Here is a 27,382-nt window from a genome sequence, read left to right as displayed (position 1 = left end):
ATGTGCATTAGCAGAAAGGTGAAATCAGGAGTGGAGCCAGGATTTGAACCCAAGCATCCCAATATGGTCTGCAGACATCCCAAGTGACATCTTTTTATTTTTATTTTTTTTGACAGGCAGAGTGGATAGTGAGAGAGAGAGAGAGACAGAGAGAAAGGTCTTCCTTTGCCATTGGTTCACCCTCCAATGGCCACTGCGGCCGGCGCATCGTGCTGATCCGAAGCCAGGAGCCAGGTGCTTCTCCTGGTCTCCCATGAGGGTGCAGGGCCCAAGGACTTGGGCCATCCTCCACTGTCTTCCCAGGCCATAGCAGAGAGCTGGCCTGGAAGAGGGGCAACTGGGATAGAATCCGGCGCCCCAACCGGGACAAGAACCCGGTGTGCCGGCGCCTCAAGGCTGAGGATTAGCCTGTTAAGCCACAGCGCCGGCCCCAAGTGACATCTTAACCACTGCATCAAATGTCCACCCCTCAAGATTATTTTTGTTCATTTCTGAAAAAAATCTATGTAATTCAAAAATTTCAGCAGTGGTATTACATATGGCTGTGTGGAATAGGGGAGTAAGAAAATGTCAGACAGAACCACACTCTCCAGGAACCTAAAAAAATAAAGTGGCAGAAGGCTCTCTACAGTCTCTTCCTTGACTTATTCTATCTCTATTTTTCAAAAATGTTTTTATAGCAACCAAGTGAAGACTGGGATAGTGACCAAAAACAACAGAAAGAGGGGGAAAAATTCTTTCTGAAAGAGAAGAGCATAGTGTTATGGAACAAATGCTGAATTTATATCATAAATTCTAGGTTTGAATCCCACTACTCCAACAAAATGAAGAAAATTCCTACTCATCCCACAGTTTTTGGAATTCAGTCAATTCAAGATCTGCAAAATCAAGTGTTATACCAATTTAAGATAGTATTGTTATTTATTAATGCCTCAAGCCTGTGGTTAGATAATAATCACTTTTTGTGCCAGAACTCAGGGAAAAGGTTGCTTTACAAGACCAAGAACAGACACAGAATTTTATAAAAGGGAATTCATTATCAAATTACTAAAATGACTTGGGTAACCTGAAAAAGCAGAGTACCTAGTGAACTATGTCTGCCTTTAAAAACAAAAAATCAGAGCTGGTTTTCTGGTATAATGGGTTAAGCCACCACCTGCATCCCATATGGTTGCCAGTTGGAGTACCAGCTGCTTCACTTCCAGTCCAGTTCCCTGCTACTGGCCTGAGAAAGCAGAAGAAGATGGCCCAGGTGCTTCGGCCCCTACACCCACCTAGGAGACCTGGATGAAGCTCCTGGCTTCTGGCTTCAGCTTGACCCAACCCAGGCCATTGTGACCATTTGGAGAGTGAACCAGTGGATGGAAGATCTCACTCCCTCTATCTCTCCTTCTCTCTCTGTAACTCTTTCAAATAAAATAAATATTTAAAAGATAATTTATTGTCATTTAAAGTTTAATGGTCAGAAATACATAATTTTTGCATTCAGAATAAAAAATTAAATGAAACTGGCATGTCAAACAAGGTGTTTTTATACAATACCTACTTCAGGAAAAGAGAAAAGCAGTTTTATCTTTCTGTAACCAGGAAGAATTCAACTAGAGTAAGATCCAGCTTCTTAAGAGACAGCCAGTTGCCTTTACAACGTTTTCCTCTTCTGACCTGGGTAGTGGATTTAAGTAGGTAAGATCCCAATCGGGTCTCACACACTCTTGGTGTGGCCCATTCATTATAGATGTGCAAAACAATATCCCACTTTCCTTATCTCAGACTGGCTTCTGCACACCTTACCAAGAAACCTTCTCATGGCCATAAGGTATAACTTTCTGCCTTAGATCATGTAGCAGATGAATAGTTCCAAGACACGGAAATAAGTGTTCATAAAATAAGTTGTTGTCATTGATAGGATTTGTTTGTTTTGGTGCCAGATTAGGTAAATATTTTTATTGTGTTAGCTGCCCCATCTTTCAATGTAAGTGATGGGCTGATTTGTACAATAACTGAAAGAAATAGAGACTTGGGGCTGGCATTGTTGCACAGTGGGTTAAGCCATAACTATCTATTTTGCCAGCATTCCATATGGGCAGAGTTTGAGTCCCAGCTGCTCCACTTTTGATCGAACTCCCTGCTAATATGCCTAGGAAAGCAGCAGAAAATAGCCCAAGTACTCAGGTCCCTGCCACCCATGCGAAGACCCAGATGAAGCTCCAAGGTCCTGGCTTCCACCTGGCCCAGTCTCATCCATTGTAGCTATATGGGGAGTGAACCAGAAGATGGAAATTTCGCTCTCCCCACTCTCGCTCTCTCTTTTTCTTTCTCTCTCTATAATTCTGCCTTTCAAATAAGTAAAATAAATCTTAAAATAGAAACTCAAACATTCTGGATGCCACATTCATTTCATCTGATGTATCTTGGTCATACTACCCTGTCACATTTCTATAACAAGAAGATCCTGCAGTCAGAAGTTGATCCTAACAAAGCTTGAGATCACTGACCAAAGGAACAGCAAAGTCCATGCCCTAACCTAGCACATGGAAATTCTCAAGACTAGAAAATAATTGCTTCAGGCATGTATGACTAGTGGGACTTCTGCCTAAATGACCAGATAAGGTCCTACCAGAAGTATTTTTGTCCTTTGTAATGTTGAACTCCAAAAATAACCATAAGAAAACTATATCAACAATGCCCCTTCTTCTAATATTTAGCCTTTTCCTTTGTTAGGTCACAAGAAAATTTTTAGCTAATTGGATGACCTTCATTCAAACTGAGCCTATGTTGTGTTGTGGTATGAAGGAAGAAGAGAAGAATTCCAGTAACAGAGCCTTTGAGAGATGAGATATATAAACTATATTTTAATGAAAACTATCTTTGTTGAAAAGCTGGTAATTATTATTGTCAGTTTAAAAATTTAATCATCCTAAAAGTTTTTAAAGAGAATGAGTGAACAACATAAGGGAAGAAAGAAGAGAGGTGAAAAAAAAAAAAAAAAGACAGAGCAACTAAGGTAAGATTTAGACGGCTCCAAGTTATTTCCCTTCACTCAGATTTCTAACAGGATAAGCTCAGCTTCTTAGAACCTCTGTTTTCACCAAGAGCCATCATAGATACTTTATATTTCTTTCTCCATTTTCTTTGCCTCCTAATCCTCACCATGACACCTTGCATAAATATTTAATCCAAATGAACCATCCAGTTTATATAATTTAATGGTTTACCTAAGAATTAAGTCTTCAAATAATAAAATGTAAATTGATACAATTTCATAAAAATAATAACTTTTCATTCATATAGCACTAAGATGTTTTAAATTATATTTAAAATGCACACTTGCTTTTTTAAAAACTAATTCAAAAATGCCTGTACTACTAAAAGAAAGGTAATGCTGTTCTTAAATTGTTGCTGCTCTCTGCTTAAATATTGAGTCACTTAAACTCTAACTTATAATGTTATTTTTTCAAAGAGTTTCCTAGAAGTCTATTCTCCAAATCTTTTTTATAGCATTACACTAACAAAGGAAGAGTTTCCTGTGTCTTTACTGTTTTCAAATGTAAGACATCCCCTTAAATGCCTGAGTTTTTCAATAATGTACAAGTAGAAAGATATTTTAAACTCAAGCTATTTAAATATGGAATTATATTCACAGAGACATTTTTTAATATCTGCCACATACTCTGTATGGCAAACATATCAATTAACTTAAGGTACTTTAAGATAACTTTAAATTTCATTATTATTTTTCTTGAAATCTACTTTGTTTTCTGAGAAAATATCACCTCTGTTCTCCAAAACACCATCTAAAATGTAATAGTGCTTTGGGGATGGGAAAGCAGGTAGGAATACCATGGTTTTGATATGCATTATACATTTACCAAATGAGTCTTTGGTTCCTTAGCACATAATCTCCCAATGTACTGACAGCTCTTTGAATTCTGTATCATCTCATGTCTTTTCTTAGAGCACTGGCATATAGCACTTTTCAAGTCCAGATAACCAGAAGATTTAAGAAGTTATCAGGGTAAATTATTCATGTGTATATAGACTAGACTCTTTACAGTAACCCATTGCTACAATTGAACACTATTCTCAAAAAGTAAGACATTTATTCTTTTGCCCTATTGTGATGAACTCTGCATTGTGTTATTTCATGGGAAACCACAAAAACTAAAGGTTTTTTTTTCACCAGCTGGCATTTTTTCCCTAGTACTCTTCTCAAGAAAACACTTACAAATAAATTAATAAAAATTCGCAAAGGAAAGGAGTTAAGAACTTGTTTACAAATAGTAATTGTTTCACTATGCAATGAGAAAAATCATAAATAAACCAATACTTACAATAACACACACACACACAATTGTAGTCAGCCCCAGCACCCAGAAATCACTGGTAAATTGCCTTTGAATTCATGAAAGTGACCTGAAAATTTGGAGAGAAAAGAAAATGAAATAGGATAAGTAAATTATATTTATATACTTTATCAAAGTATACATTCTAAATGCAAATCATGTTTTTAACTGAAGCAGTTGTCCCCATCTACTCTGAAAACCCTTTCCCAGATGATGATGCCAAAAGAAACAATTATTCCATTGTTCTATATCTAAGAAAACTACATCTTAGATGGCTTTTATAAAAACTGTCAGTAATAATGTAGGTGTTTAAAAGTACAAATAAGTAAAAATAAAAGGGAAAATTTCTTAAAAGGAAATAAGGCTTATAAATTACATTTGAAAAAACATACTTAATTTATTTCTACAAATTAAAAATGAATTAACTTCACAGAGAATATCATGAGTATGTTCAACAGGACTACCTTGTAGGTAGAATTAATAAGAGAGGAGGAAGTTTTGTCCTACCAAAGGTTTGAAACCCATTAGATACCTAGGCTATATACCATACATTCTGCATGAGCCACACTGAATTATAAATTCTTTTCCTTGCACACACTTTAGTTTTGGCCAAAGAGGTAACAGATGCAACTCAAACACACAGAGCCAGCCTTATAAAACTTTTTAACTAGCACAATGAGTCACTTTATGCCTCTAAATATCTATGGTTTCCTCTCTCCAGAACCCCCATGCATTAGAAGGTAGTTCGGTAGTTTATTTTTATTGTTTGGTCTAAATACAGCACATTTTTAGTTCCATGAAAACAAAGAAACTTTGTTACAGAGACTGTATTCTTTCCAAAATGTGTGGATGGCTATGAGTGGTGTTCAACTGAACATAATAATGAAGCTTGGGTTTCTAATTTAGGTCAGAAACTTTCCTGGTCTCTGGAGATTGGTTTGATTCAATCTGCAGCCTTTAAATATAGCTAGCCAACATATAGGTTACTTAGAGCTAACTAGATTAAAATAAAATTCATTTCAAAAAACATATATTTTGATGAATATTATTTGTAAGAACCACTACAACTAGCCCTGCAATTAGAACACAAATAACTATAATAAGCAACAGAAGATGGCCCAAGCGCTTGGGCCCCTGTTACCCACATGGGAGACATAGATGAAGCTCCTGGCTCCTGGCTTCAGCCTGGCCCATCCCTGGCCACTGAGGACATCTGGTGAGTGAACCAGAGGATGGAAGATCCCTCTCTGTCTTTCCCTCTCTCTCTGTAACTCTGATTTTCAAATAAATAAAAAATCAATCTTTAAAAAAAACTGTAACATACTATAGGTATTGGCACATGAAATAAATATCAATTCAGCAAAACAAATCCTCAGGACAATCAAGTGCATGTTTTGCTCTACTCCTCTATTTGATAATTCATTCATTCAGCAAAAGTGCCCTGAGTTGAGCATTGTACTGGACAGTAAAAACACAAATATTCTGATTAGAACAACATAGACACACACACACAAATCAAACGGCTCTTCAAAGATTTCAATCTAACCTGGGGCACAGACAATTACATCTAACCATGGTGGTGACAAGCCTCCATACTAGTTAACTGTTAAATCTTTTACACATACTTAATTAGCTAAATATTTTTTAAATGCATTATTGCAAACACTTAAAAATAAAAAGGCAGGGCCAGACATTATGGTGCAGTGGGTTAAGCTGCTACTAAGGACACCCACATACCACATCAAGTGTAGGTTCCAGTACTGGCTACTCTAGCTTCTGATCCAGCTTCCTGCTAGTGCACCTGAAAAGGCAGTGAATGAAGGCTCAAGTACTGGAAATACTGCCATCCATCTAGGGAACACAGATGGAGTTCCTGGCTCCTGGTTTCATCCTGGCCCAGTCCCTGGCTGTTGTGGGCATTTGGAAAGTGAACCAGCAGATCCAAGATGGCTTTCTCTCTCTCTGTCTCTCCATCTTTCCTTTTCAAATAAATAAATAAATCTTTTTAAAAATGAGACAAAAATGCATAAAGAATCTAAAGAATAAATGTACAAGAAATGCAAATGTCCAGTAATAGAAACATGTTAATAAGAGAAAATGTTAATCTCTCAAAATATCAAAGAAATGTAAATAAAACATATTCACCAGCAATACTCTCAAAACATTTTATAAACTGCACAAAAACTGGTATTGATGAGGGTACACAAACATAAGTACCTTCTTGTACCATTGATTGTATTATAAATTGAGTACAACTTATATGAACAGCAATTTAACAGTGTTAAAATTTTTAATGTCCACATCCTAGGGCCAGTGCCAGGGTATAGTAAGTGTCACATCCCATATCAGCACCAGTTTGTGTCCCAGAAATTCCTCTTCCAATCCAGCTCCCTGTTAATGCTTCTGGGAAAGCAGTGGAAGATGCCTCAGGCGGTTAGGCCCCTGCACCTGAGTGGGAGACCTGAAAGACATTCCTGGCTCCTGGCTTCAGATCAGCTCAGCTCCAGCCATTGTGGCCATTTGGGGAGTAAACCAGCAGATGGAAGACCTTTCTGTCTGTCTCTCCCTCTCTCTCTCTGTAACTCTGCCTTTCAAATAAATAAATACATCTTAAAAAAAGTCCATATCCTTTGAATTTGCAATGTCACTACAAAAATTATCCTAAGAAACTAATCACAAAATTGTTAAAAGATACATACGTGTAATATGTAATTATTGTACATACACATAACACTAATCTGTAATATTAAAAATTATGTCTGTACTCACTGACATAAAAGATCACCACAACATATTATTAAATGAAAAAATACATGTATAATAAGGGACATTCAATTTATAGAAATTCAAATATATGTTTATATATTATATGTGAAAGTCAAATGTACATAAGTTTCAAAAGTAAAGTAAAATTTAACAAAAATGTTAACATCAGGCAATGAGTTCTAGGTTTATTGCTACTTTCTTATTCTTAAGGGTTGGTGTTCTTTAGATTTTTTTAATAACTAACATGTCCAGCGTATCCCAAATAATAAACCTACTTTCTAAAAGTCAGTATATCATTTACAAATTCAAAAGAAATCATGCAGAATTAGGGTAATTTGTTATTAATCTGGGAGCAAAGGTGAAATATTAATACTGGTTGGAAAAAACGCTCAGAATTACAGAGAAACTTCAAACAAGTAACTTGAAATCAAATGAAGAAACCATAAACATTTTCACCAAAGTATGTTCCACTCTAACAAAAATAGGTTATAGATCAAAGGTAAATAGCAGATAGAAACACTGCCACCTCCCACATAATTAGTCTTTAAAAGTTTTAAAGTTAAATTTCTTAATCCTACTTAAAGTTTTGTCTCTAAGCCACACCTATTTCTTTTTTTGTCCCTCTCCTTTTCTTTATATAATTTAATAAGAAGGCTCAAGCACCAAATGAATGGCTGGATTAAATGAATTTCCAACCCTGAGAGTCAATGATTACAAAATATTCAGAGTAGAATGGCTAAAAAATTTTATAGGAGCCATGCTTTGTTAGGAATGGTTGCATGTTCTAATAATAGAACAAATGAGCTTAGAGATTACCTAGGCCAGTAGTTCTCACTCTTTTGTTTTGGGAACTATTTTATTCTTAAAATTATTGAAGGTCACCGGCGCCGCGGCTCACTAGGCTAATCCTCCGCCTTGTGGCGCCGGCACACCGGGTTCTAGTCCCGGTCGGGGCACCGGATCCTGTCCCGGTTGCCCCTCTTCCAGGCCAGCTCTCTGCTGTGGCCAGGGAGTGCAGTGGAGGATGGCCCAAGTCCTTGGGCCCTGCACCCCATGGGAGACCAGGAGAAGCACCTGGCTCCTGCCATCGGATCAGCGCGGTGCGCTGGCCGCAGTGCGCCAGCCGCGGCGGCCATTGGAGGGTGAACCAACAGCAAAAGGAAGACCTTTCTCTCTGTCTCTCTCTCACTGTCCACTCTGCCTGTCAAAAATAAAAATAAAAAATAAAAAAAAAAATTAAAAAAAAGAAAAAAAATTATTGAAGGTCCCAATAAAGGGCATCAAAATTGGGAAAGAGGAAGTCAAATTATCCATGTTTGCAGATGACATGATGTTGTACATGGAAAAACCTTAACACTCCAACAAAAAGCTGTTAGAATTGATAACCAATTCAGTAAAGTTGTAGATTACAAAATAAATGTACTGGGGCTGGCGCCTTGGCACAGCAGGTTAATCCTCTGCCTATGGCACCGGTATCCCATATGGGTGCCAGTTCTAGTCTCTGTTGCTCCTCTTCCAGTCCAGCTCTCTGCTATGGCCCAGGATAGCAGTGGAGGATGGCCCAAGTGCTTGGGCCCCCGCACCCGTATGGGAGACAAGGAAGAAGCACCTGGCTCCCAGCTTCGGACCAGCACAGCTCCAGCCGTAGCAGCCATTTGGGAAGTGAACCAACGGAAAGAAGACCTTTCTCTCTGTCTCTCCCTCTCACTGTCTGTAACTCTACCTCTCAAATAAATAAATAAAATCTTTAAAAAAATTTTTTTAATGTACTAAAAACAGTAGCTTTTTGATATGCTAATGATGAACTCACAGAAAGAGAAATCAAGAAAGAAATCCCATTCAAAATAGCCACAAAAAATCTAATATTTAGGAATAAATTTAACCAAAGAAATGAAAGATTTCTAAAATGACAATTAGGTTGATGAAAGAAATCATCTAGGATACAAAAGAATGTAAAGATATTCCTTGCTTGTGGATCAGAAGAATCAATATCATTAAAATGTCGCACCGCGCTGATCCGAAGCCAGGAGCCAGGTGCTTCTCCTGGTCTCCCATGGGGTGCAGGGCCCAAGCACTTGGGCCATCCTCCACTGCACTCCCAGGCCATAGCAGAGAGCTGGCCTGGAAGAGGGGCAACCTGAATATCAATAAATTTGTTTTCTGTTATTTTATTTTATTTTTAAAGATGTATTTATTTATTTGAGAGTCAAGAGTTACAGTGATAGAGGAAGAGAGAGCGATTTATCCACTAATTAACCACAGATAGCCACAACGACCAGCACCAGGCCAGGCACAAGTCAGACGCCAGGAGCTTCATCCGGGTCTCCCACATAAATGGTAGAGGCCTACACAGTTGGGCATCTTTCAGTATTTTTCCCATCCCATTACAAGAAGGTGGATTGGAAGTGGAACAGCTCGGACAGGAACTGGCGCCCACCAGGGATGCCGGTGTCACAGGCATCAGCTTTACTTGCTATGCCGCAAAGCAGGCCCCTGTATTCTGTTATTTTAAAATCCACTGACCTTTAAATGGATCTTTTAGGCATGCATGACTTTGGAAACACAACATAATGTTTCTTTTGAAAAATATTGGTTCACTGACTTACATAGATCTTCAAAATGCTGATATATTTCATTATACAATATTTTTAAAACCACATTCCTTAATATCACCACCAATCTTACCCAAAAAAAAAAAATTTTAAGTATATTGAGCAGCTGTCAAATTCATGGTGGTGGATACCAGCTTCCAAACTATTTCCCCTTAAAGCTTGAATTTTATTGGTAAAAATACAAAGAAACAAAGAAACAAAACGATGTCAGTTGCTTGAAGAAAACATAGGGGAAACATTCCAAGACATTGGTATAGAAGATGACTTCTTGAACAAGACTCCCAAAGCACAGGCAACAAAAGAAAAACTAAACAAATGGGACTATATCAAACTCAGATGCTTTTGTACAGCAAAGGAAACAATCAATAGAGTAAAGTGACATCCAACAGAATGGGAAAAATATTTGCAAACCACCTATCTGACAAAGGATTAATATCCCAAATACTTTCAAGAGTGAAATATACATCATTAATAATTTTACCACTTCCACAAAACAATAAGCAAAAATGGCTTTTTTGGTTTTTTCTGTGGATGATAATAAAGAATTCAATGATCGTTAACATGCAGTTTGGTGTCACTGCCTCGATTCGCACTAAGGCACCAGTAATTTTGCCCAAAATTTTTTTGCATGCTCAATGAAAATGCCAATATAGTGAAAAGGGCTAATATCAACTCTTGTTATGATGAAAATAATTTTGACTTTGCAAACCCTCTAAAAAAGATCCCAGGGTTCCTTGGGGCAAAAAAAACACATTTTGATTACTGACTATTTAATTTGATATTCCATTTTGCAGCTCTGGAAATGATCTAGTTTTATATTTTCAAGTCAACAAAAGAAGAGATAACAATATCTAGTACAGCCAGTGTGACATGGTAAATAGTGACAGAAAGCTAGTTTTTATTTCTTCTTCCCCCCACCAAAAAAAAAAATACTGGTAGGTGGAAATTACATGGTGGTAGCTTTTTGTTAAGCCCAAGATAAATCTATAAAAGCAATGGAATAAGTTGCCTCACAAGATAGAAGCTGTCAGAAGTTGAAAGTGGATGAAACAGTCAGGAAAGTGAAGAGGCAACCAACAGAATGGAAGAAATTATTTGCAAACTACCCAACTGATAGAGGATTAATAACCAGAATGTACAAAGAAATCAAAAAACTCCACAATAACAAAACAACCCAATGAAGAGATGGGCAAAGGATTTAAACAGACATTTTTCAAAAGAGGAAATCCAAACGGCCAACAGATACGTGAAAACATGTTCAAGATCACTAACTGTCAGGGAAATGAAATCAAAACAACAATGAGACTTCACCTCACCCCAGTTGGAATGGCCCTCAAACAGAAATCAACAAACAACAAATGCTGGAGAGGATGTAGGGAAAAGGGTACCCTAATCCACTGTGGGAATGTAAACTGGTATAGCCACTATAGAAGACAGTATGGAGATACCTCAAAAATCTGAATATAGACCTACCATGTGACCCAGCCATCCCACCCCTGGGAATTTACCCAAGGGAAATGAAATCAGTAAACAAAAGAGCTATCTGCACTTCTATGGTTATTGCAGCTCAATTCACAATAGCTAATACATGGAATCAACCTAAATGCCCATCAACCGAAGACTGCATAAAGAAATTATGGGACATGTACACTATGGAATACTATACAGCAGTAAAAAAGAAAAAAAAAGAAAAGAAATCTGGTCATTTGCAACAAAATGGATTAATCTGGAAAACTTCATACTTAGTGAAATAACCCAGTCACAAAGGGACAAATACTATATGTTCTCCCTGATCTGTAAGAATTAATAGTGCTCCTAAAATGAAAGCTGTAGAAGTGAATTTGACACTTTTAGAAACAATGAATTGACTAGACCTCATCCTGTTTATTTTTTATTTCCTTTTTTTTCTTTCTTTTCTTTCTTTTTTTCTTCTCTCTTCTTCATACTATATGTTGACCTCTTTACTTAACATACAGTTAATCATATGTTTATAAAGTCAATTGAAAATAGATCCCAGTAAAAAATAAGAGGGGGAATAAGAGAGAAAGAGGTAGTTTATAACTGTAAAGCTGTATAGTTCTGCATACAGTCCTACGGACTTAATTCTAAGGGTACAGTTTAAAAACTTGTCATGAGACTCCAATCCCAGTAAAATTGGTGATAAAAATGCTACCTTAATTGTTAAAGTGATCATATAGATAGGATTAAACGTAAAAGAGATCATACAAATAACATCAAAGTGCCTGGTAATAATAATAGAATTAAAAAGGAAGGAAAGGCCAGCGCCGCGGCTCACTTGGCTAATCCTCCGCCTGCAGCGCCAGCACCCCAGGTTCTAATCCCAGTTGGGGCGCCAGATTCTGTCCTGGTTGCTCCTCTTCCAGTCCAGCTCTCTGCTGTGGCCCAGGAAGGCAGTGGAGGATGGCCCAAGTGCTTGGGCCCCTGCACCCGCATGGAAGACCAGGAGGAAGCACCTGGCTCCTGGCTTTGGATAGGCGCAGCACGCCAGCCATAGCGGCCATTGGAGGGGTGAACCAATGGAAAAGGAAGACCTTTCTCTCTGTCTGTCTCTCACTGTCTAACTCTGGCTGTCAAAAAAAAAAAAAAAAAAAAAAAAAAAAAAAAAAAAGGAAGGAAAGTCCAATATGGGAAGCAGTCCACACAGCAGAATCCTAGAATGACATTCACTGTAACACTCTGACCTCAGAATCAACCCTTAAGGCTTCCTGGTCTGGCTGAAAGGCCTGTGAGAGCATTTCAGGAATGGAAAGCCAAGGCTCTGTGGCAAAAAATATCCTACATGAAGGATCTCTGTGAGTGAGACCCCAGTGGAAAGAAGGGGCCACCAAAAAAGGACATACTTTTCTCTGAAGGGAGGAGAGAACCTCCACTTTGCTTATGGCCTTGTCCAAATACTGATGGAGTCTGTGGTCACAAAAGGCTTCCATAGCCTTGGCAGCTCATGGCAAGAGCCTCGGGTGATCACTGACGTCATACATAAGAGTGTTAATTGTTAAATGAACAACAGAAGTCACTGTGCACTTATTTCCCATGTAGGACCTCTGTCCTTAATGTATGAGAATTAACCATAAAACTTGTTTTCAAACTGTACTTTATATGTTGTTTATCTGTGTGGGTGCCAACTGTTGAAATCTTTACTTAGCATAGAGTTGGTCTTCTGAATATAAAGTTAAACTACAAATGAACCATAATGAAGAATGGGATGGGAGAGGGAGTAGGAGGTGGGATGGGAGTTGGGGTGGGAGGGCAGATATGGAGGAAAGAACAACTATATTCCTAAAGTTGTACCTATGAAAAATGCATTCATTAAATAAAAGCTTTAAAAAAAAGAAAGTGAATGAATCTTTGCCAGAAATACTGTAGAAAGGATTCTCACACTGATTCATGGGTTAAAAGTTGTGCCAAAACAGCCGATTATATGATAACCTTGAAAGCCTTTACCAAATTCAGATTTCCAGACCTAATAAACCAGAATCTTCTTGAGTGGGCCAGGAGTTTCTACTTTCTAAAAGCTCTGCAAGTAACTGTTACAGCTGGCCTGCCAACAGATTCGTGTTCAGGACCTGTTATACAAGTTTTCCTCTAAAGAAACTACAACTCCAAGATTCCACTATTTTATATTTTATCCATACCCACCAGGAATTATGTGCTTATTAAAATAAAATTTTCAAAAAGATTATTAGGCACCACCTATATCTACTGATCCTATCATTCTGAGTGTGGCCCAGGAATCTATTTTTAAAGCATAGTCCCTAGGTAATTCCTAGCACACTAAACTTTAAAAACTTCTAGGTTAAAGGGCAACTGGATTAAATGTGGGTAAGTTCACAAAACCTTTTGTGGAAAAATGAAATTTTTGCAATTTTATAAAATGTTTTCTCTTACTGAAAATGTTCTTAATTCTAGAGTTCTTGTTCTATTTAAAATAAAATATTTTCTTAAATATAAGGAGGTATTACAAACTAAACATGAAATTTAGCTTAAAAATTAAGTCTTTCCCAAGTATTTTAGCTCCTGCCACCCATGTGGAAGCCTGCATAAAGTTCCCTGCTCCTGGTTTCAGCCTCATTCCTCTGGTTATACCGGCCATCTGAAGAGTGAATCTAGCAGATGGAAGACAATTCATTCTCTCTCTCTCTCTCTTTCTCACTCTCTCTCCTTCCCCCCCTTCCCTCACCTTGTAACTTTCAAAGAAAGGAATAAATCTTTTTTTAAAATTAAGTCTTGACGTCAGGGTTGTGGCATAGGCTGCTATGTCAGCATCCCATATGGATGCCAGTTTGAGTCCCAGCTGCTCCACTTCTGACCCAGCTCGCTACTAATGGGCTTAGGAGGGCAGTGGAGGATGACCCAGGTGCCTGGGCCACTGCACCCACATGAGAGACTCAGAAAAAGCTCCTGGCTTCAGCATGCCACAGCCCTAGCCATTGAGGCCATTTGGGGAGGGAACCAGTGGATGGAAGATCTCTCTCTATCTCTCTCTATATCTTTATCCTTCTCTGTAACTTTGCCTTAAATTGAAAAAAAAAATAAATTAAAAAAATTAAGTTTTACTTATTGGCATATTTTTTAAATTCTAGGTAATGATATAAGCAATTCTCCAGCAATTCAGTTAATGTTTCTGAGAGTCCAGGGGCTGCACAGCATAAATAGCTATCTCTTGAGATACAGTTCAATAAAGCACAATCCCAGATTTCCAGCAACTGACAATTTGGATTCACTGCAAGATAAATACTGTAGTTAGCATAGTCTTCCCTCCCAGAGGAAGGAAGATCTCTCTGTCTCTCCCTTTCTCTCTCTGTAATTCTGACTTTCAAGTAAGTAAATATATAAATCTTTAAAAAAAAAAAAAAGTCTCACATTTGCAGTGCATTATCATACCTATAACAATGAAAGGATTCCTATATCTGCTGTTTTCTCTGAGTTCTGCTTACAAACTAGAGTAACAGTAGAGTTGCAGAACATTTAAAAAGCAATCATTTAACAAAATCTTACAGATAAATACTAATTTTTAATCCCACATATCTTTTTAATCGATCTACTATTTTAAATACAATGAACTGTTTGAAGCAAATGAGCTAGGGATGGTTTTCATACTTATTCTAAGTAGTTAAATCAAGATAAACTTAAAGACATCTAGAGATGGTCAATTTTGATCCTCATTTTAAGAAACTTCTTGTTGCCATTCTCAGTACCACTCCCTCTTAACCACAAATAATGACTTCAGTAATGGAGCTCTGTAATTTAAAGTATCAAGCAAATGACACCAAGTAACTTATGAGTTGACACCGCCTGTTGTGCAAATATGTACTTAGACCATTATAAAAATAACAGCTGCATTATCAACTGGATACAGACAAGAACAATTTATGTGACTACAGAGTCAACATGGTCTGAACTTGCTATTTAGCATGTTATATTTTTTAAGCATTTCTCAATTCGTGATAGAAACTAAAAGGGAGAGAGTTACTAAAAGAAGAGAAAAATAAAGATTTGGTAACTATGTGGTAATAATATGAGTCCTAATTCCCAGATAAATCATGGTTACTCATCATTAACTAAACGTTTGTTCAGTACCAAGCACTGTGGTAAGCCCTGGAAAAACAGAAATGAAGTAGAACTGGTGACTTCAAGGAGTTCAGAGCCTAGGAAAAAAGACTAATAATTATAGCTTTGTGTGAAATATGGTAGGTGAACAAAGCAAATTATAAAACTATATAACCTTATTTTCTAAAAAGAATATGAATAAATGAGGATATTACCATTCACTTCCCATTTTGTAAGGAACGGAGATAAGCAATGCTTCCTAGATAGATTGGGTATGCCTTTGGATGGGGGAATGTACTTCCCATTTTTATTTATTCCTGAGACTCAGCTATATCGTGCCAAAGTCACAATTGGCACAGAAGATGGTTGCCTAGTATAGCCGCTCACTTTTCAAAGAATGTCTTAATGGTAACAAGACCCCAGAGCTGTGTCCTTGGCAATGCTACCACAGCATCACACTTAACAACCAAATACAGTGGACCACTAGGAGCTTACTTGTATATTTTTTTTTTTTTTGACAGGCAGAGTGGACAGTGAGAGAGAGACAGAGAGAAAGGTCTTCCTTTTGCCGTTGGTTCACCCTCCAATGGCCGCCGCGGTAGCGCGCTGCGGCCGGCGCACCGCGCTGTTCCGAAGCCAGGAGCCAGGTGCTTATCCTGGTCTCCCATGGGGTGCAGGACCCAAGCACTTGGGCCATCCTCCACTGCACTCCCTGGCCACGGCAGAGAGCTGGCCTGGAAGAGGGGCAACCGGGACAGGATCGGTGCCCCAACCAGGACTAGAACCCGGTGTGCCGGCGCCGCAAGGCGGAGGATTAGCCTAGTGAGCCACGGCGCCGGCCGCTTACTTGTATATTATGAGTTAGTCTTTTCCAGTCCTAATTATGTCTTTTGCTCACTTTCAAAAACATAGTAACAAACAGAATCAAATGGAGAGATCTTGCTTATCTTCATGGTGTATCTTCTGCTTAACAATTTAAAGATCTCACTTTAAAGTCTGGACAAGATTTCCCTAGCCTCTCTCAGAGACTGCCTCACTTTCTAGGTGAAAAATACCAGAAATAGCAGGATGAGAGGCACCCATGTTTACAGACAAGGAATTTGACACATAGCAAGAGCACATGACAAGTTGGTGACAGAGCTTCCATTTTAAGTCAAAGTTTCCAGTTCCTAGGCCTATGTTTCTTCTATGAGAAAAATAGATGTCTCCAGTTACATCATCTGTAAAGTGGGATCCTTGGCATTCACTGCTCTCATAAAACATCAGTTTTAATACTTTCCTTTAGCACTTAACTCATTTGACATAAGACACTTCATAAACAAATGGATTCAATGCTTGGATTTTTCAATATGTTTATCCAGGAAGTCCCATTTCCCCAAATTCCAAACTATCAATTCCTATATATTCTTGTCTTGGAATGGAACAGTGTAAGTCTATGCATGTGTGTGTGTGTGTGTGTGTCTGTAAGTGTATGTGAGTATGAGTGTTTGTGCGTGTAGATGAAAAACACCCTGCCACACATTATATAATCTCACTTTCCTATATTATTGCACAAACGCCAGCATTGGGGCAAAAGTCACTGCCTTTTTTAATGTGATATGTTGGAGAAAATCCACAGAGCTCTCCAATATTCTAGTATCCAGCCCTAAACTCAGGGCCCTTGATCCTGTTTCTGTAGGATTCACAGTAAGAAAACAACTAGCCATTTTAAAAACAAATGCTGTAGATCATTCACTATTTGGTTGATATTTATTCTCTCACTCAATTTCCACAGTTATGTCTCAGGAAAGGATTAGTACTCACATTTTATTATGAAAAGACTAAAATTCAATGGGATTAAATATTCACAAAACTAGTAAATGGCATGGTTCACACTCAATCTCCCAACCTCAGTTTTTAAACCTAGTGCACTTTCCATGGTTCATTTAAGTAACATTCCTTAATATTTCAGATATTTAGATATTTAGATATTTCCTTTAGAAACCTAGTGGTTACTTACATTAAAGAGCTGCTCTTCTCTGTCCCCTGTCCTTCAACCACCTTACTTCTCTGTACAGACACTATGCTATGTGTCAGGCTCGAATTCAAAGCTCCCTTCTTGTATTCTCTAGCTCAGAGCAGTTTCCCAAGACAATTGCACTGAAGAGAGTTTTTGTCCACACCCTCCCCCCACAAAGTATTTACCATTTATATTACAGATACCTATAGAACATCGTAAAACCTAAAAGAAAAACATTTTAAAGTCAAAGATGTTGTTTTATGTGTAAATAAGTAACATACATTTGAGGTGATTTCAAAAACTAACTTCTTTCTAATAATAAAACAATAGTAAAAAATTTTAGGTTTAAAATTTGTCATGTAAAAATTATTAAAATATAAAAATCTTAATAGTCTATTACACTAGGTTAAATTGGGAGATAACAGACAACAGAAAATTTAGAAATAAGGGCCAGTATTGTAATGTAGCAGGTTAAGCTAGTTGGATTCCCAGCTGCTCCACTTCCAATTCAGCTCCTTGCTAATGTGCCTGGGAAAGCAGAAGAGGATGGCCCAAGTGGTTAGACCCCTGCATCCACATGAGAGATCAGGAAGAAGCTCCTGGCCCATAGCTTCAGCCTAGCCCAGCCCTGGCCCCATTATGGCCACTTGAATGAACCAGTGGATACAAGATCTCTCTCTCTCTCTCTCTCTCTCTATCTCTATCTCTCTCTATCTCTATTTCTAACTTTGCCTTCCAAATAAATAAAAATAAATAAACCTCTTTTAGAAATCTAGAAATAGATGGCAGTTTAAAGAAGAATTTAGCATATAAGCAATAATTCCAGACAATAGAGTAAAATAAATCATTCAATAAATGGTGCTGGGAATGGATGGATATTTGGGAGAAAAAAAGTACTGGATCTCTTACCTCACACTTCACTTTAAAATAAAATCTACATGGATTTCCTTATGTAAAAACTAAAAACAAATCATCTTTAACAAACTCCAAACGACTATTTGTATAAACTTGAGGAAAGAAAGGTCTTCATAAACATAATATTAAAAGAAGGAAATATTATAAATTGAATACACTAAAAGTTGTAAACTTCTGTACAAAATAAAGACCATTAATGAAGTTAAAAGAAAAAAACTACAAATTGAAAAAAAATATGTAAGCATAGTAGGATAAAAGAGTATAGTAAGAATTCCAACAACTCAATAAGAAAAAATAGAAAAATATGCTTGGGGCTGGCACTGTGGCAAAGCAGGTAAAGCTGCCACCTGCGGTTCCAGCATCCCATATGGGTGCCAATTCGAGTCCTGGCTGCTCCACTTCCAATCCAGATCTCTGCTGTGGCCTAGGAAAGCAGTGGAAGATGGCCTCAGCTCTGGCCGTTGCAGCCATCTGGGGAGTGAACCAGCAGATGGAAGACCTCTCTCTCTCTCTCTTTCTCTGCCTCTCCTTTTCTCTCTGTGTAACTCTGACTTTCAAGTAAAATAAATAAATCTTTTTTAAAAATATGCTACAAAGATAAATGCAATATTAATAAATGAAAAAACTCAAAATATATTCATTATAATTTTAAAAAACTAATATAACAATATGTATTTCCATACTAGATTACGTTTTGGCAAAGGTTTAAAATATCGTTAACACTCAGTGTTCATGAACATGAGGAAGTTCCACAGAACAATTTGACAATTTTTCTTTCTCTATATCACTTACGGTAAAAATTATAACAATATTGAAAAATAAGTAAAAAGTAAAAGGACTTCTAATACATCCAAATTTCAAATATCTATGTCCCTTGATACAAAAAGTCTACTTACATTTTATACTAAGGAAAGTATTAAACAAGGGAATAAAGCCATATGTACACAAATATTCATTTAAGTATTATTTATGATAACAAATAGCTGTAAACAACCAAAGGCCCATCAAATTGGAATGAGTAAAGTTCAACTATATATATATATATATATAAGAGGAATATAATACAGTCATTATAATTGTGACATATACCCATTATTTATCAACAAAAAAAGATATCTATGTTCTGTTGTTACTCGGGGGGGGGGAGGTTAAAGATCCAAAGGCATAGTATCTTCTATTAGAATAAAAACAAATACGGGGTAAGCATTATGGTGTTGCTTGGGAGATCTTCATCTTGAGATTGAGTTCCAACTACACTTCTTCCAATCCAGCTTCGTGCTTATGCGCCTGAGACGCAGCAGATGATGGCCCAAGTACCTGGTTCCTGCCACCTAGGTGAGAGACTCAGGTGGAGTTCCTGGCTCCTGGTGTCATCCTGGTTCAGGCCCGTTTTTGCAGGAATTTGGAGAATGAACTGTCAGATGGAAGATACGATACGTCTCTCTCTTTCTCTATCCCTCATCTCTCCATCACTCTGCCCTTAAAAAAATTTTTCTTTTAAAGAAGAATCTTAGAGGGGCCAGCGCTGTTACACAGTAGGTTAATCCTCCACCTGCAGCACCAGCATCCCATATGGGCTCCAATTCTAGTCCCGGCTGCTCCTCTTCTGATCCAGCTTTCTGCTGTGGCCTGGGAAAGAAGATGAAGATGGCTCAAGCGCTTGGGCCCCTGCACTCACATGGGAGACCTGGAAGAAGCTCCTGGCTCCTGGCTTCGGATTGACTAGCTCCAGCTGTTACAGCTGAACCAACAGATGCAAGACCTTTCTCTCTGTCTCTCTCTCTCACTGTCTGTAACTCTACACCTCAAATAAATGAACAAAATCTTTCTTTAAAAAAATGAAATTCATATATTTTACACTTCTCTACTTATAAATAATTAAGTCTCTATAAAAAGATTTTAGGAAACTAGTATACCATGCTTCCACATAGTTTGTTGAAGTTAGAACCATAGCATGTTTGATTGGTGATATTAGCAATCCATTTTCAAAACAATATTTTAAATTGGGCAGTATTTATTAAGAGACTCATTACTTTGACCTGCTCTACTTCTAGGAATCTGTCTTAAAGAAATAATTATAAACACAAAAAGAATTTATATATAAATATACTTATCCTGGCATTATTTAAAAGAGTAATACCAAAAAGAAAGGTTGTAGACTCCACTTCTGAGAAATGAGAATAGATAATAAATGTGCTTATATATGTGTCAAAAAATCTAGATAAATACTCAAGAAACTCTTTTATTTACTTTTTACTGTATACTTTTCTGCTTTTGAATTTTTAACATCAGCATGATTACATTTGTTTTTTTTTGTTTTTTTTTTGTTTTTTTATTTTTGACAGGCAGAGTGGACAGTGAGAGAGAGAGACAGAGAGAAAAGTCTTCCTTTTTTTTTGCCATTGGTTCACCCTCCAATGGCCGCCGCGGTTGGCGCGCTGCGGCCGGCGCACCGCGCTGATCCGATGGCAGGAGCCAGGTGCCTATCCTGGTCTCCCATGGGGTGCAGAGCCCAAACACTTGGGCTATCCTCCACTGCACTCCCTGGCCACAGCAGAGAGCTGGCCTGGAAGAGGGGCAACCGGGACAGGATCGGTGCCCCGACCGGGACTAGAACCCGGTATGCCGGCGCCGCAAGGCGGAGGATTAGCCTAGTGAGCCGCGGCGCCGGCCAGCATGATTACATTTGTAAATTAAGTATAAAAGGGAATGGGTATTGTGCTGCATCAGATTAAGTCACCACTTGGGACAGCCACATCTCATATCAGAGTGCCTGGTTTGAGGCCGAGCTCCCCCACTTCCAGTTCAGCTTCCTACTAAGGTGCACTCTTGGGGTAGCTTATGAGGGCTTAACTAGCTGGGTCCCTGCCACCCGTGTGGGAGACCCAGAAGTTCCAGGCTCCCGGCTTCAGCCTGGCCCAGCTCCAGCTGCTGTGGACATTTGGGAAGTGAATCAATTGATGGAAGATCTCTTGCTCTCTTGGTCCCTCTCTCAGTGACACCCTGCCTTTCAAATAAATAAATAATAATAAAGAAAAATAAATAATATGTACTATATAAAAGAAAAAAGAGATAGAATGTCAGTAAGAAAAAGAAGCAATACCACCATCAGCAGTAGGAATAACAACTGTTATCCAAAAATAAGGTGAAGTTTAAATAAAATATAGTCTACTCACTAGGTACAAAATCATGTGATTATTAAAATTTCTATTTACAATACTAGGTAATAGTATGGGAAAATGCTCATGTCATAGTGTGAAGCAAAAAAAAAAAAGGTGGGATAAAATTATATTTACATACTTTGTTTAAAGATAAAAGTCTGTGTTTAAGAAAGACTTAGAGGGGCCGGTGCCGTGGCTCACTAGGCTAATCCTCCGCCTGCGGCATCGCCACACCAGGTTCTAGTCCTGGCCAGGGCGCCGGATTCTGTCCCGGTTGCCTCTCTTCCAGGCCAGGGCGCCGGATTCTGTCCCGGTTGCCTCTCTTCCAGGCCAGTTCTCTGCTATGGCCCGGGAGTGCAGTGGAAGATGGCCCAAGTCCTTGGGCCCTGCACCCGCATGGGAGACCAGGAGAAGCACCTGGCTCCTGGCTTCGGATCTGCATGGTGCGCCAGCCACAGCACGCTGGCCGTGGCGGCCACTGGAGGGTGAACCAACGGCAAAAAGGAAGACCTTTCTCTCTGTCTCTCTCTCTCTCTCTCACTATCCACTCTGCCTGTCAAAAAAAAAAAAAAAAAGACTTAGAGGAACGATTAAGATGTTAACAAAGACAGTCACCAAGTATGAGACAAAGGATAAATTATTTTCTTTCTACTTTTTGTATTTTATCCTAAATTTTCATAATGTTAAACATTTTTTAGAGATTTATTTATTAACTTTATTTACATAGAGAGAGAAGGAGAGGCAGAGTGAGAAAGAGAGGATTTCCATCTGCTGGTTCACTCCCCAGTTGGCCGCAATGGCTGGAGCTGCACCGATCCAAAGCCAGGACCCAGGAGCTTCTTCCAGGTCTCCCATGTAGGTGCAGGGGCCCAAGGACCTAGACCATCCTCCACTGCTTTCCCAGGCCGTGGCAGAGAGCTGAATCAGAAGTGGAGCAGCCAGGACTTGAACCAGCGCCCATATGGGATGCCAGCACTGCAGGCGGCGGCCTTACCCACTACACCACAGCACCAGCACCCCTAAACATTTTTAAATGGAAAAATTCAAGAAAAGAAGTACACAATTATATTATGTAATAAAGTTCATACCTGCAAATGTTACAATCTTGACCAACATTTGAAGAGTTTATTCAAAACTAATTAAAATGCAAGCAAATCTCCTTAATAAATAAATGTGAATTCTACATGCTATATCAAAAAATAAGGGGAATTTTAAAATGTATCCTACTGAATATGCATAATATCATGTGGTTATTAAAACTTCTATTTGGGAGCCAGGGTTGTGGCAAAGCAAGTAAAGCCACCACCTACAATGCCAGCATCCCATATGGACACCAGTTAGTGTCCCTGCTGCTCCAATTCCAATTAAGCTCCCTGTTAATGTGCCCAGGAAAGCAGCTAAGGATGGCCCAAGTCTTGGGCCCCTGCCATCCACATGGGAGACCCAGATGAAACTCCTGGCTTCAGCCAGTTGCAGATATTTGGGGAGTGAACCAGCAGATGAAAGATTCTCTTTCTTTCTTCCTCTCTCTCTCTCTCTCTCTCTCTCACACACACACACACACACACTCTGACTTTCATATAAATATATAAATAAATCTTTAAAAAGTAAAATGAAACTTATATTTGGAATTTTAGGCAATAGAATGAGAAAATGCTCAAGTGGTATATATATCCACTCTATTCTAGAATAGAGTTTTCATGTAGCCAAAAAAATTACACAACTTCCTTTGAATCAGTTTTTTCATGTGAACAAAAAAGAAATCAGTGTATATGAAGAGTCTTCAAAAATTTCATAGGAATGTGTATTGTGAAAAAAATTTACATAGATTTCAAAACTCTTTGCACCAAAATAAAAAGTTTTTAATACTATTTTTCTACAAACTTCTTGAAATATCCTCGTGTGTGTGTGTACAAGTTAATTCTAAAATTTATATGAAAATCTAAATACCAAAAAAAAGCCAAGAACACAAAGAATAGACTTGCTCTACCATTTAGCAAGGACTATTATAAAGCTACGGAAATTAAGATAACGAAATTGGCACAAGCCAACCTTTGGAACAGAATACAGAGCATAGAAGAATAAAACTAAAGTGTATGTAGTTGATTTACAACAAAGTTAGCACTACTAAGAAGTGAGGAAATGAAAGGTTTTTGGGGGGTTTTTTTGCTGCTGTTATTGTTATTTCTTATGATGTTGGGTCAATTAGACATCCATATGGAAAAATAAAATAAAACTTAACCCTTAACACACATCATACTCAAAAACTTGGTGGTCTATAGGTCTAAATTTGAAAGATAAAACAATAACCAGAGATTCTTAATCTGAGATCAAGAAAACCCAAGTGGTTTCATGGAAGGATTTTCAGAGGTCACACGAAAATTTCAACACTGTATACAATGATGTGTATTTTCTGGTGAAGTTACTCATATCTTCTATCACCTTCTCAAAAAATTACATACTATTTATGGGGCCAGCATTGTGGTGTACTGGGTTAAGCCACCACCTGTGATGCTGGCATCCCATACAGGCACTGCTGGGTGTCCCAGCTGCTCCATTTCTGATCCAGCTCCCTGCTAATGTGCCTGGGAAAACAGCAGAAGATGGCCCAACTACTTGGGCCCCTGCACCCATGTGGGAGACAGGGGTAAAGCTCCTGCCTTTGGCCTGGCACAGCCATAGCCGTTGTAAGCTTCTGGAGAGCAAACCAGCGAATGGAAGATCTCTCTCTCTCTCTTTCTCTGTAACTGTGACTTTCAAATAAATAAATAAATCTTTTTAAAAATACACACTATTGGGCTGGCGCCGCGGCTCACTAGGCTAATCCTCCGCCTTGCGGCGCTGGCACACCGAGTTCTAGTCCTGGTCAGGGCGCCGGATTCTGTCCCAGTTGCCCCTCTTCCAGGCCAGCTCTCTGCTGTGGCCAGGGAGTGCAGTGGAGGATGGCCCAAGTCCTTGGGCCCTGCACCCCATGGGAGACCAGGAGAAGCACCTGGCTCCTGGCTTTAGGTCAGCGCAGTGCGCCGGCCACAGCACGCCAGCCACGGCGGCCATTGGAGGGTGAACCATCGGCAAAGGAAGACCTTTCTCTCTGTCTGTCTCTCTCTCACTGTCCACTCTGCCTGTCAAAAAAGGGAAAAAAAATACACACTATTTACAAAAAGTTTAAGAATGTCCTCATGAATTTCATGGTAAGAAAATATTTCCTAAATAAGGCATTAAAAGCTGTAGCCAAAGATGAAAAGGTATATATATATTTGATTCCATAAATACTAGGCATTTCTCTTCAAAACACATCATCAGGGCAGGCATTTGGTACAGTGGTTATGACAACCCTTGGGATCCCACATCCGATGTACGAGTGTCCACCTTTGAGTCCCAGCTGCACTTTCAGTTCCAGCTTCCTGTTAATGTACACCCTGAAGGTAGCAGCCGATGACCCAAGTACTTGCATTCCTGCCACCCATGCAGGAGACCTGGATTGAGTTCCTTGCTCCTGACTTTGGCCCTGGATCTTGCAACCATTTGGTGAGTGACGCAGGGGACAGAAGATCTCTCTAACTGTCTCTATCTCTGCCTTTCAAAATCATTTTTACAATATGAAAAATGTTTTTTCATATAAGACACCAAGCGTGAGAAAAGATGTTTACAGCACATAAAGAAAACCCCTGGTGTCCCTATTTAAGAGCTTCCTGGCCCAGTTCTGATCTTAGCCAGAACTGCAGGGCAAGTCCCTCAAGTGTTCAGATTCTTCCTGGTGTTTGCAAGTCTCTCATCTCAAGGACTCACTGAACATCTGCCGCCTTCTACTTCAGGACCTTCCCTGAAGGCTATAGGAGTACATTAGCACAGCACAAATTCAGCTTGGAAGTTCAGGCAGTAGCCAGTAGTTAACATGTGCTCTTTATTCAGGAACATATTCTGTGCTCCTCTCAGAGATTCTAGAAGAATCAAGTCCTCAGTACCTAGTGTGACCTTAACAGTGGCTTTACCTTCTTCTTGGTCTCATTCTCAGCACTCCCAATTGTCTCTTAAAATGTTATCTGCATGCTAGTTCTCATCACAGGCCCAGATTTTGTTGGAAACTAAATTAAAACCATAAACTGGTTTGTATACAGAATATATTATGAACTCCTACAAATCATTCAGAAAAAGACAAGTAATTGAATCGAAAAATGGGCAAGAAAACAAAAAGAGTTCATAAAAGGATTTCTAAAGGGACAAAACGTGGGGCCCGCACTGTGGCACAGTGGGTTAACACCCTGGCCTGAAGCACCAGCATCCCATATGGGCACCAGTTCAAGACCCGGCTGCCCCTCTTCCAATCCAGCTCTCTGCTATTGCCTAGGAAAGCAGTACAAGATGGCCCAAGTCCTTGGGCCCCTGCACCCACGTGGGAGATCCAGAAGAAGCTCCTGGCTCCTGGCTTCGGACTGGTGCAGTTCCAGCCATTGCGGCCAATTGGGGAGTGAACCATCAGATGGAAGACCTCTCTCTCTCTCTCTCTCTCTCTCTCTCTCTCTCTCTCTGCCTCTCCTCTCTCTGTGTAACTCTGACTTTCAAATAAATAAATAAATCTTTAAAAAACAAAAGACCAAAACGTTAAAATGTGCTTTTAATTAATATTCAGGAAAGTATAAAAGTAATCTTTTTTTAAAAATGATGTGTTTGCATATTGAAAGGCAGAGTTATAGAAAGGTAGAGGCAGAAAGAGAGAGGTCTTCCATCTGCTGGTTCACTCCTCAGATGGCTGCAACAGCTGGAGCTGTACTGATCTGAAGTCAGGACCCTGGGTCTCCCACATGGGTGCAGGGGTCCAAGGACTTGGGCCATCTGCTTTCCCAGGCCATAGCAGAGAGCAGGATCAGAAGTGGAGCAGCCATGAACAGAATTGGTACCCTATGGGATGCTGACACTGCAGGCAGCATCCTTTTTTGTTTTTTTATTGTTTTCTTCCTTTTTTAAAAAGATTTACAAAAGTAAAGATATAATAAGACAATATCCTGTCCTCGTAAGAGAAACTGGCAGACAGTCCTGATCTGCTATGTGTTAAAGAAAGGTCATGTATAAGAGGAAGTACTTAGCTCCTAAATCCAGGATTGAAAAGAAAAACGAGAAGGTTTTCGCGACAGTCACAAAATCAGTTTGTGGTGACAAGAACACTGGCACCAGGGGGGACAAGTGTCACAAAATGCCTAGACACTGTCCTGCTGAGGATGCGCTTCAGAAGCTGTTTAGGCATGGTAGGGAGCGGAGAGGAACCTCCGTGAGGGATGGGAGCAAACTACAGGCCAGCATCACCCCGGCACCATTCTGATCATCCGCACTGGGCGCTACAGAGGCAAGGGGGGTGGTTTTCCTGAGGCACCTGAGCTGGGGCTTGCTGCTTGTAACTGGACTGCTTGCCCTCAACTGAGTCCCTCTGTACAGAACATACCAGAAATTTATCATCGCCACCTCCACAAACATTAGTTTCAGCAGTATGAAAATCTCAAAACATATCACTGAAGCTGACTTCAAGAACAAGAAGCTATGGAGGCCCAGACACCAGGAAGGTGAGATCTTTGACATGGAGAAAGAGATATACAAGATTACAGAGTATCACAAGATTGATCAGAAAGCTGTGGACCTGCAAATTTTACCAAAAAGCAAAGTTATTCCTCAGCTCCAGGGCTACCTGTGATCTGGTTTGCTCTAACAAATACAGAATTTATCCTCACAAGTTGGTATTTTCTTTTTTTTTTTTTTAATTATATTTTATTTATTTCCAAACATGTGTTAAAATTCTACTTATATGCAAAATAGTATGCTCTCTGCATATATGCTGGATTAGGAATATCAATATCTGTAATTTATTTATTTTTTTTAACTTTTATTTAATGAATATAAATTTCCAGTATACAGCTTATGGATTACAATGGCTTCCCCTTCCCATAATTTCCCTCCCACCCGCAACCCTCCCCTCTCCCGCTCCCTCTCCCCTTCCATTCACATTAAGATTAATTTTCGATTCTCTTT

The 27,382-nt window shown here is 39.1% G+C and overlaps 1 protein-coding gene and 1 pseudogene across 8 annotated transcripts in view; one reads left to right on the top strand and one right to left on the bottom strand.

Moving 5' to 3' along the window:
• The window catches only part of SOX6 (SRY-box transcription factor 6), a 666,111-nt gene that overhangs the window by 550,073 nt on the left and 88,656 nt on the right, over positions 1 to 27,382 (bottom strand). For 7 of the 8 annotated variants that reach the window (XM_062196439.1, XM_062196440.1, XM_062196435.1 and 4 more), the window contains one exon: positions 4,332 to 4,413. The exons of the other annotated variant lie outside the window; for it this stretch is intronic. The gene's annotated coding sequence lies outside the window, so the exon portion shown is untranslated. The remainder of the gene's footprint in view (positions 1 to 4,331; positions 4,414 to 27,382) is intronic. 8 annotated transcript variants of the gene reach the window in all.
• LOC133763738 (large ribosomal subunit protein eL6-like) lies at positions 10,283 to 27,047 on the top strand (annotated as a pseudogene).

This window comes from Lepus europaeus, chromosome 7, assembly GCF_033115175.1.
Source record: "Lepus europaeus isolate LE1 chromosome 7, mLepTim1.pri, whole genome shotgun sequence".
Classification (NCBI taxonomy): domain Eukaryota; kingdom Metazoa; phylum Chordata; class Mammalia; order Lagomorpha; family Leporidae; genus Lepus; species Lepus europaeus.
Note: the sequence above shows the minus strand (reverse complement) of the source record. Positions and strands in the feature narration are given on the sequence as shown.